An 8,610-nucleotide genomic window follows, 5' to 3' on the forward strand; every position below is an offset into this window, starting at 1 on the left:
TTTAATGATTATTTATGCTCGGATCACTTAAGGGTCCGAACAAAATACCGGCCTTTGACTTTACAGCTACACTACTCACCAGTTTTTCCACAGAGGTCCATAGGTCATCCCTGTAGACTGCCTGAAGCTGGTGCCTTGCAGCTGTAGACTTATCATGTAGTTATCAATTTAGGATAGTGCCCTAAGCAACACACCGTGAATTGGGAGCGTCCTAGATATGACATTAGACAATGCCATGATAGGGTCATTTTGCTAAGACCTTGGATGTACAGTTGAAGTCAGAAGTTTAAATCAAATCAAATGTATTTATATAGCCCTTCTTACGTCAGCTGATATCTCAAAGTGCTGTACAGAAACCCAGCCTAAAACCCCAAACAGCAAGTAATGCAGGTGTAGAAGCACGGTGGCTAGGAAAAACTCCCTAGAAAAGCCAAAACCTAGGAAGAAACCTAGAGAGGAACCAGGCTATGAGGGATGGCCAGTCCTCTTCTGGCTGTGCCGGGTGGAGATTATAACAGAATATGGCCAAGATGTTCAAATGTTCATAAATGACCAGCATGGTCAAATAATAATAATCACAGTAGTTGTCGAGGGTGCAACAAGTCAGCACCTCAAGAGTAAATGTCAGTTGGCTTTTCATAGCCGATCATTGAGAGTATCTCTACCGCTCCTGCTGTCTCTAGAGAGTTGAAAACAGCAGGTCTAGGACAGGTAGTACGTCCGGTGAACAGGTCAGGGTTCCATAGCCGCAGGCAGAACAGTTGAAACTGGAGCAGCAGCATGGCCAGGTGGACTGGGGACAGCAAGGAGTCATCATGCCAGGTAGTCCTGAGGCATGGTCCTAGGGCTCAGGTCCTCTGAGAGAGAGAAAGAAAGAAAGAAAGAAAGAAAGAAAGAAAGAAAGAGAGAAAGAGAGAATTAGAGAGAGCATACTTAAATTCACACAGGACACCGGATAAGACAGGAGAAATACTCCAGATATAACAGACTGACCCTAGCCCCCTGACACATAAACTACTGCAGCATAAATACTGGAGGCTGAGACAGGAGGGGTCAGGAGACACTGTGGCCCCATCCGATGATACCCCCGGACAGGGCCAAACAGGCAGGATATAACCCCACCCACTTTGCCAAAGCACAGCCCCCACACCACTAGAGGGATATGTTCAACCACCAACTTACCATCCTGAGACTACAAATTATTAACATGGAACAGGCGCTAATAGATATTTTTTTCTCATGCTTATATGATATCTAATTTCTATTGAGGGAATTCATTCTGTATATATTAGTAAAGGTTATGTGAGTAAATACGCTCAAGGCCGTGAACCCACTCTCAGAGGGATATGCAAAAAACACATGCATATTAATACACACTTGTATATGTGTGAAATAGGAAAAATATCAGCACCCACCAACCCTCTCCATAAAGGATACACTTACTCTACAAAAACTGAAGCTGTGGCTCTTAGTGACAAATTTGTTTTAAGAGTTTTTTTGTGCATTATCATCAATGAACAGCTTTTATTAAAGCTAATCTAGTACTTTTTGGGGAATAGGTTAGGTAGTTTAGGCAGCACACTACCACTTCCACACTCCATTCCCTCAGTGGGCAACAGCAACCTTAACTAGGTGTTGAGCCTGGTTGATAAGCACATCAGGTGCTGCCAATTAAGGATCGTCAGTCAGTGTCCCAGCTTGCGAGCCTGCTGGTTCATTTCGTGGCCATGAGGCCTTTCGTTAGGATTTTAAATCCTTAGTTTAGGCATGCATGTTTGTAGTTTTCCTTTTTGTAAATATCTGCATCCGTCACCATCTGAACATAATATTCCGCTTGGGCTCGGCCAACCCAAAATAGGTCAAAAGAGACAGAGCTGCCCCTGGACCAATGTAAGGTTCCTGTCTCCCTAGGAACATGCACTTTCAACACCTAGGCACTGATTATTCACATAGATGCACATCTTAAATCAGGTTACAGACCAGTGTACTAAGTTTTGTAACATACTGAATACAAATTCTAGTCATCTAAACCAACCTTAAACTTGACAAGATATTAGCATACTTCTCCAATCAACTAGCTAATTGTTTGGATTTGACTACTAGCCTAGATCTCTCATCTCCTGGACCAAAGATTAAGAAGTGGCAGCAACTTTCCTCCACTACAAGGATTCCTCAGATGTTTTGAACAGATTTAAACAACCCTGTAAATATTTCCACCCACAACTGTGGACACACATTGTCACTGGTGATGTCCCTGTCTCTGACTTGGATGTCATCAAGCTAGGTGTCTCTTACAAGTCTCTGACCCCTCCAACTCCTCCCCAAAGAGGGACATTAAATTCCTCAACCTAAGGAAACTCAACCCATCCCTCTTCCAGGAACACATCCAGCTCACCTTTGAGTTTAATTGCAGTGAGCTGGCCCTCGATGACATGGTCAATCTGTATAAGAGCACTCTGAGTAATACCCTGAACATCCTTGCCCCTGAAAAAACATGTGAAGTAACATTCCAATTCTCGTCCTCTTGATTCACTGATGAACTGTGCAGGATGAAGACTCATTGCTGTAAGCTTGAGAGACATTGGAGAAAAGGATGGTCTCACTGTCCACCTATAAAGACCACCAGGCAAGCTACTCTGCTGCCTTAAAAGCAGCACAATTGGCAATATAACAGGTAACCCCAGAACCTTGTTCTCAACCATCAACTGCCTTTTTAACCCTTCAAACTCATGCTCTCCTGCAGCCCCATCTGAGCAGTGCAATCACTTCTCAGATTTCTTTTTCAAGACAATGATTGACACCATCAGGACAAACATCATGGCCTCTAAGACGACCTGCACCCCACCTCCTCAACACCCAACCAAGACTGCCCCACCCATCAGCAACTTTACAGAAGTAATTTCCTCTGCTGTGCAGTGAATCATGTCTGAAATGAAGGCCACCACTTGCTCCCATAACCCTACCCCACATCCCTACTCAAAACCTGCTCATCTAGCCTACTTATGTTTGTCACCACCCTGATCATCAAGTCCCTGCTGACCGGAGAGCTATCATCGATCTTCAAAACAGCAGTCACACCCTTACTGAAGAAACCCAACTTTGACCCGGATATCCTATCCAACTACAGGCCCATCTCCAACCTCCCCATCTCCAATAGGAAGCAATACATCACTATTGGAGAGTCCAGATCTGAGTAGACTGCAGACATGCGGCATCCCACAGGGGTCAGTGCTGGGGCCTATCCTGTTTTTAATTTACATGCTCCCTCTCGGGCCAAATCCTCAGACTATAACAACTGCTACGCTAACAATACCCAGGTTTACATTAACTCCACACTGGACACATCTCTGCTCCAGTAAAACTCAGCAGCTGCCTAGGGCATGGATGAGAGAGAACTTCCTCCAGTTGAACAGTAGCAAGACTGAGGCTACGCTTATTGGGACACCCAAGCAGGTCACCAGTGCTGGAAACACTTGCTCTACAATCAACGGCCAGACCATCTATCTGTCCTCTCATCTCCAACCTGGGAGTCAGGTCTGAGCCTTTGTCTTTCGATGCCCACATAATGAAATATGTAAAGTATAAGTTTTCCTTCTAAAAAACATTGCCCGGGTCATACCATCACTCTCCCAGCCAGATGTGTAGAAACTCATCCACGCCTTTTTCTTCTCTCAGAACGACTAAGGCAACATGCTGTTTTGAGGGGGCCACACTACAGAGGCTCCAACTAATCAAGAACAGTGCTGCCAGGGTCCTGACTAGGACCAAGAAGTCAGACCATATCACCCCGATCCTGGTCCAACTCCACTGGCTACCGGTCAACTACAGGATCGACTTCAAAATCCTCCTGCTTGTATTTAAAGCCTTGAACGGATTGAGCCCTACCTATATCACCGACCTCACCTCATCGAGCCACCTTGCACTCTCCGCTCCAGCCAATCCCTACTGCTTCAAGTCCCCAAGACACGTCTCTGAACTATGGAGAACAGAGCCTTCTGCTCCCTTTACCCTCGCCTTTGGAATACTCTCCCTGTCCATCTGAGCTTTTAAAACGGGCCTTAAAGCCAAATTCTACAGACTCTTTCTCATAGTCCTAGTCCCAATCTGAAATGTATTTAGTGCCATCCCACTATTGCTATTTTACCTGCCTTGATTCTAAATGTGTTTTATTGGGGAATGGCCGTGGATGTCCGGCCTTTTCTGTGCCTCCTTGGGGACCAATGGGGGACGGAGAACCCACATCAATAGAAACCCTCCGAGCAGGGTGGGATGCTGGAGCCTCAGACACCCTCGAGGCCTGATGTGAGAGGGAGCCCAGGGGTAGAGGCTTGTGGTAGAAACCCCCTGGACCCTCAGGAGACAGGGTAGATGATGGAGCAGGAAATCTCTGGAAGCAGGTGGGCGAAATGGTTGGTCAGCAGGATGTCCAGCTCAGACATATTCCTCAATAAGCTGAGTTTCCACATTGGAAATTTGGCCAGTCAATTTTATCCCGGAACTGTGCAAAATAGATGCAGCTCCTACATGGGATGAAACGTTCACCGTAGCCTCGGAAGGTGGTAGCTGCCAATCTGGAAAAATCAGCATGATCATTACACAGGTGCACCTTGTGCTGGGGACAATAAATGGGCAGTTTTGACAACGCCACAGATGTCTCAGGTTGAGGGAGCATGCAATTGTCATGATGACTGCAGAAATGTCCACTAGAGCTATTGCCAGATAATTTAATATGAATTCCTCTACCATAACGTAGTTTGAGAATTTGGCCGCATGATTAACTGGCCTCACAATCGCAGACTACGTGTAACCATGCCAGACCAGGACCTCCACATCCAGCTTCTTCACCTGTGGATTGTCTGAGGCCAGACAACTGATGAAAGTGTGGGTTTGCACAACCGAACAACTTTTGCACAAACTGTCAGAAACCATCTCAGGGAAGCTCATCTGCATGCTCGCCATCCTCAGCCGGGTCTTGACCTGGCTGCAGTTTGGCGTCGTAAGACTTCAGTGGACAAATGCTCACCTTCAATGGCCACTGGAACGCTGGAGAAGTGCGCTCTTCACGGATGAATCCCAGTTTCAACTGTACCAGGCAGATGGCTGACAGTGTGTATGGCGCTGTGTGGGCAAGCAGTTTGCTGATGTCAACGCTTTGAACAGAGTGCCACATGGTGTGGTTATGGTTTGGGAAGGCATAGGCTTCGGACAATGAACACAACTGCATTTTATTGATGGCAATTTGAATGCAGAGATACCGTGATGAGATCCTGAGGCTCATTGTTATGCCATTCATCTGCCGCCATCACCTCATGTTTCAGCAAGATAATGCACGGCCCCATGTCCCAGTTCTTCCATGGCCTGCGTACTCACCAGACAGCTACCACTTTCAATTCAAATGAGCTCGAAAAAAAGTGAATGACATTTGTTTTGTGTGACTATAGAGACATGTTCTAATTGAGTGAGGCGTCAAAGCGGACAACCCGCCCGCCCGGCTTCAGTTGGGTCATTAAACTCAAAACAATACATTCTAAAATAAACCTTGCACACTCTCCTTTGAGTTTAGACCATTTGTTTTTAGACTATCCATAGAAAGGCTTGCTGTCCGTGGTGCTGAAATCAATTGCTGAAATGCTGCATCTATCAACCAAAAATGCTAATTATTTGTGATGCTTTATTACACAGTATCTCTTTAGTAAACAAAAAATACAATAACATTTCATTAAAAACCCATGCACAAACTGCACCCTGTACTTTTTCAGAGACAAATTGATATAATGGAACTTTCAAGTGAATGGAATAATCAATGCTGGATCGCAAATCAATCAACAACAAAAATCGGGGGGGGGGGGGGGGATATTAAAATTAATTTTCTGAGTGAGATGGAGTGCAAATAAGACACGCGAACCTTATTGCCTAACACTAACAGAGGTGAGTAGCCAGTTGCTATCTAAAACAGCACTGTCTTTATGAAGCAGGCAGAAAATATGGACATGCTTCAGAGCTATTATTATTGCCCTCAAATAGTATTTTGTGCACACATCAGGTCTTCAGTAGAAAGTGTCAGGTCAAGTCCATGGTAAGAAGTTAGAGTGCAGTGCCAGGCCCATAAGCCAATAGGAGATGAAGTACCCTAGAATCCATCGTGTGGGGATAGAGCATGTCTTCCAGCGGGACAGTAGATGAACAATGGGGTTTTGGGGTAAGTACAAGAAGACAGTCCTGGGTGTCCTCCGCTGCTGCCCCTTATTGGATGTGGGTGGTGACCTTCGCTGAAGGAGAGGCTCGTAGAGTAAGAGCAGGTGGGCACTGATCCAGAAAGGTACAGGGGAGGCAGAAGACAGAAACCGGGTCAAAACCTGGAGAAATCAGTAAAAGAGAACATTAATTGACTAGATGAGCTGCCTGTATTTCATAAATCTTCAAACACGCAATTTGTTTAACAATGTGATTGGTTGATCCCCAACTAGACCTGTTGAAATCCCCTTACATAAACATTTTCCACTGATTTGTTCCTTACCTGCACATGCATGCAGAATGTTCCAAATCCCAGGAGCATTGTAGCATGCACCACATGTAAAAACACCCCGGGGCTGTAAAATCCAGGTGTGGGTTTGTCTGGCCGTTTGTTTGTCCCACAGCCCCAGTCTCAGACACCTGGCTGGGTTATCCCTATAGTACATGTAGGCTGCCACCATGCCCAGAGTTGCCATGGGCAGCGCCAGCAGGAAGTTGGGTATCTGCTTAAGCTGGAAGTAGCGCAGGAAGCCCACATCCCAATACACATCCTGGATATGGGAGTAGAGCAGGGGGAGGGGGTCGCAGGCACCAGAGGGGTGGGGGTGCGTTTTCGTCAGGGACCCTGTAGCCTTTATCCTCAGCAAGCTGGATGAGGGCAGGGGAAACCTGCTCCAAGGAGAGGGAGGGTGTACAGAACGCCCTGTACCCATAGTACTGGAAGACCAAGAAGGGGAGGGCAATAACTGCTGTGCCCAATGCAGCCGTGAACAGGTGACGAGCGATGATCCAGATGTAGTGGAGGCATTTGCTGTGTCTGTTATTGTCCTTACGCAGTTCCCCAGATCTTGTAGAGGGCCTGTTGCAGGGGCAGATACAGCAAGAATCCTACATTCACAAGTCCATTGGCTCGTGCAGCAGTGGCTATACTCAGAGCCAGGCAGGCTCGGAGGGTATATCCTCTCTCCAGGAGAAAGAGGCCCCCGAAGGTCAGTGCAGCAAACAGGCTCTCTGAGTAACCAGCCATCATGAAGACATTGGCAGGGGTGAGACAGTAGAGCAAACTGGAGACTAGAGCAAGACGCCGGTCCTGCAGCACCACACGGCCGAGTCCATACAGTGCTACCACACTCAGCAGGAAGAGGGCGCTGTTACCCAAGGCAACAGCCAGTAGCAGGCGTCCACGCAGTGTAAGACAGCCACTGAGGGGCAGTAGTATAGTCTCTGCAAGGCCCCGCAGTATGACAGGGAACAGGGGGAAGAAGGCATAGTTGTGCTCATACAGGTAGCCCCTCTCAGCAATGAAGAGGAAATGCTCTGCATCCCAGTGGGAAAGGCCCCCTAGAAACCATTGCACTGCACGGTCCAGAAGCAGAGGCTCCTCCTCTGCACGTGGAGTGAATGCATCAGCTTCGTGATCTGGGATTGCAGCATTTAGGAGAGCCTGAAAGGGAGGCATAGCAAACATGAGATGATAAGCACACACCAATGACACTTTTCTAATTTACTAACATCCAAGTCTTTCAGTCTGTGGACGCCATGCTGTAGTTAACCAGCAACTTTTGTAAATAAATCATAATTATTACTGACCTGTATTAGTAGTGACAAGCCTCTTGTGGTTGCGGCGAATTGCAGAACCGTCTTCACGTCCATCTGTCATTACTATGAACAGCCTTACCCATAACAATATCTAGCGCGAGCTAGCTTGGTGTGGATGGAACGAAGGCAACACAATTTAACCTCTACAAATACCTGAAATAGACGGTGGCAAATGACAAAACGTTGACATTCATTTACACAGGGCCTATTTTTTTGCTTAATTTTTTTTTTTAACGTTACACATCTTTACCTTTTTGATTAGAGAAGCCAGGTCAGAACCATAGACCATAAGGTCGGAAACCTTCACAATCTATTGTTGGAACCAGTTGGTCCGCAAAATGTTACTTCCGGGGTAATTCTCTATTTCAAAATAAAAGTTGGAGTGAAAAAGCGATCGTCTCAAGCTGTTAAAAAGGGGAATAATATTAGCTTTGAATGATGTTCAGTTATCATTATTGCATAATGAAATTCTACTATAACTTATGACCTTTCACACATCAACTAATTATGATACCGTATAGATTTATCATTTATCAACAATGGACTACTTTGTCTTGATTCAAATCCTAGAAACTAGTCATAACCAAGGAAGCTGAGACAAAGGGGGATTGCACACAAGTGTGCACGATTTTATCCCAGCCCAGTACTAACAAATAACCTGATTCAGTTTATCGATTAGTTGAACCAAGTGTTATAGTACTGGGCTGGAATAAAAATACAGCACACCCAGTACGTTCACAGAGCCAGGGATTGTAGAAAAATTGTACATCTGAGAAA

The 8,610-nt window shown here is 45.9% G+C and overlaps 1 pseudogene; it reads right to left on the reverse strand.

The window, feature by feature from the left end:
* Positions 1-5,651: 5,651 nt before the first annotated feature.
* LOC123743113 (GPI mannosyltransferase 2-like) lies at positions 5,652-8,464 on the reverse strand (annotated as a pseudogene).
* Between the last annotated feature and the right edge of the window lie 146 nt (positions 8,465-8,610).

This window comes from Salmo salar, chromosome ssa05 (assembly GCF_905237065.1).
Source record: "Salmo salar chromosome ssa05, Ssal_v3.1, whole genome shotgun sequence".
Classification (NCBI taxonomy): domain Eukaryota; kingdom Metazoa; phylum Chordata; class Actinopteri; order Salmoniformes; family Salmonidae; genus Salmo; species Salmo salar.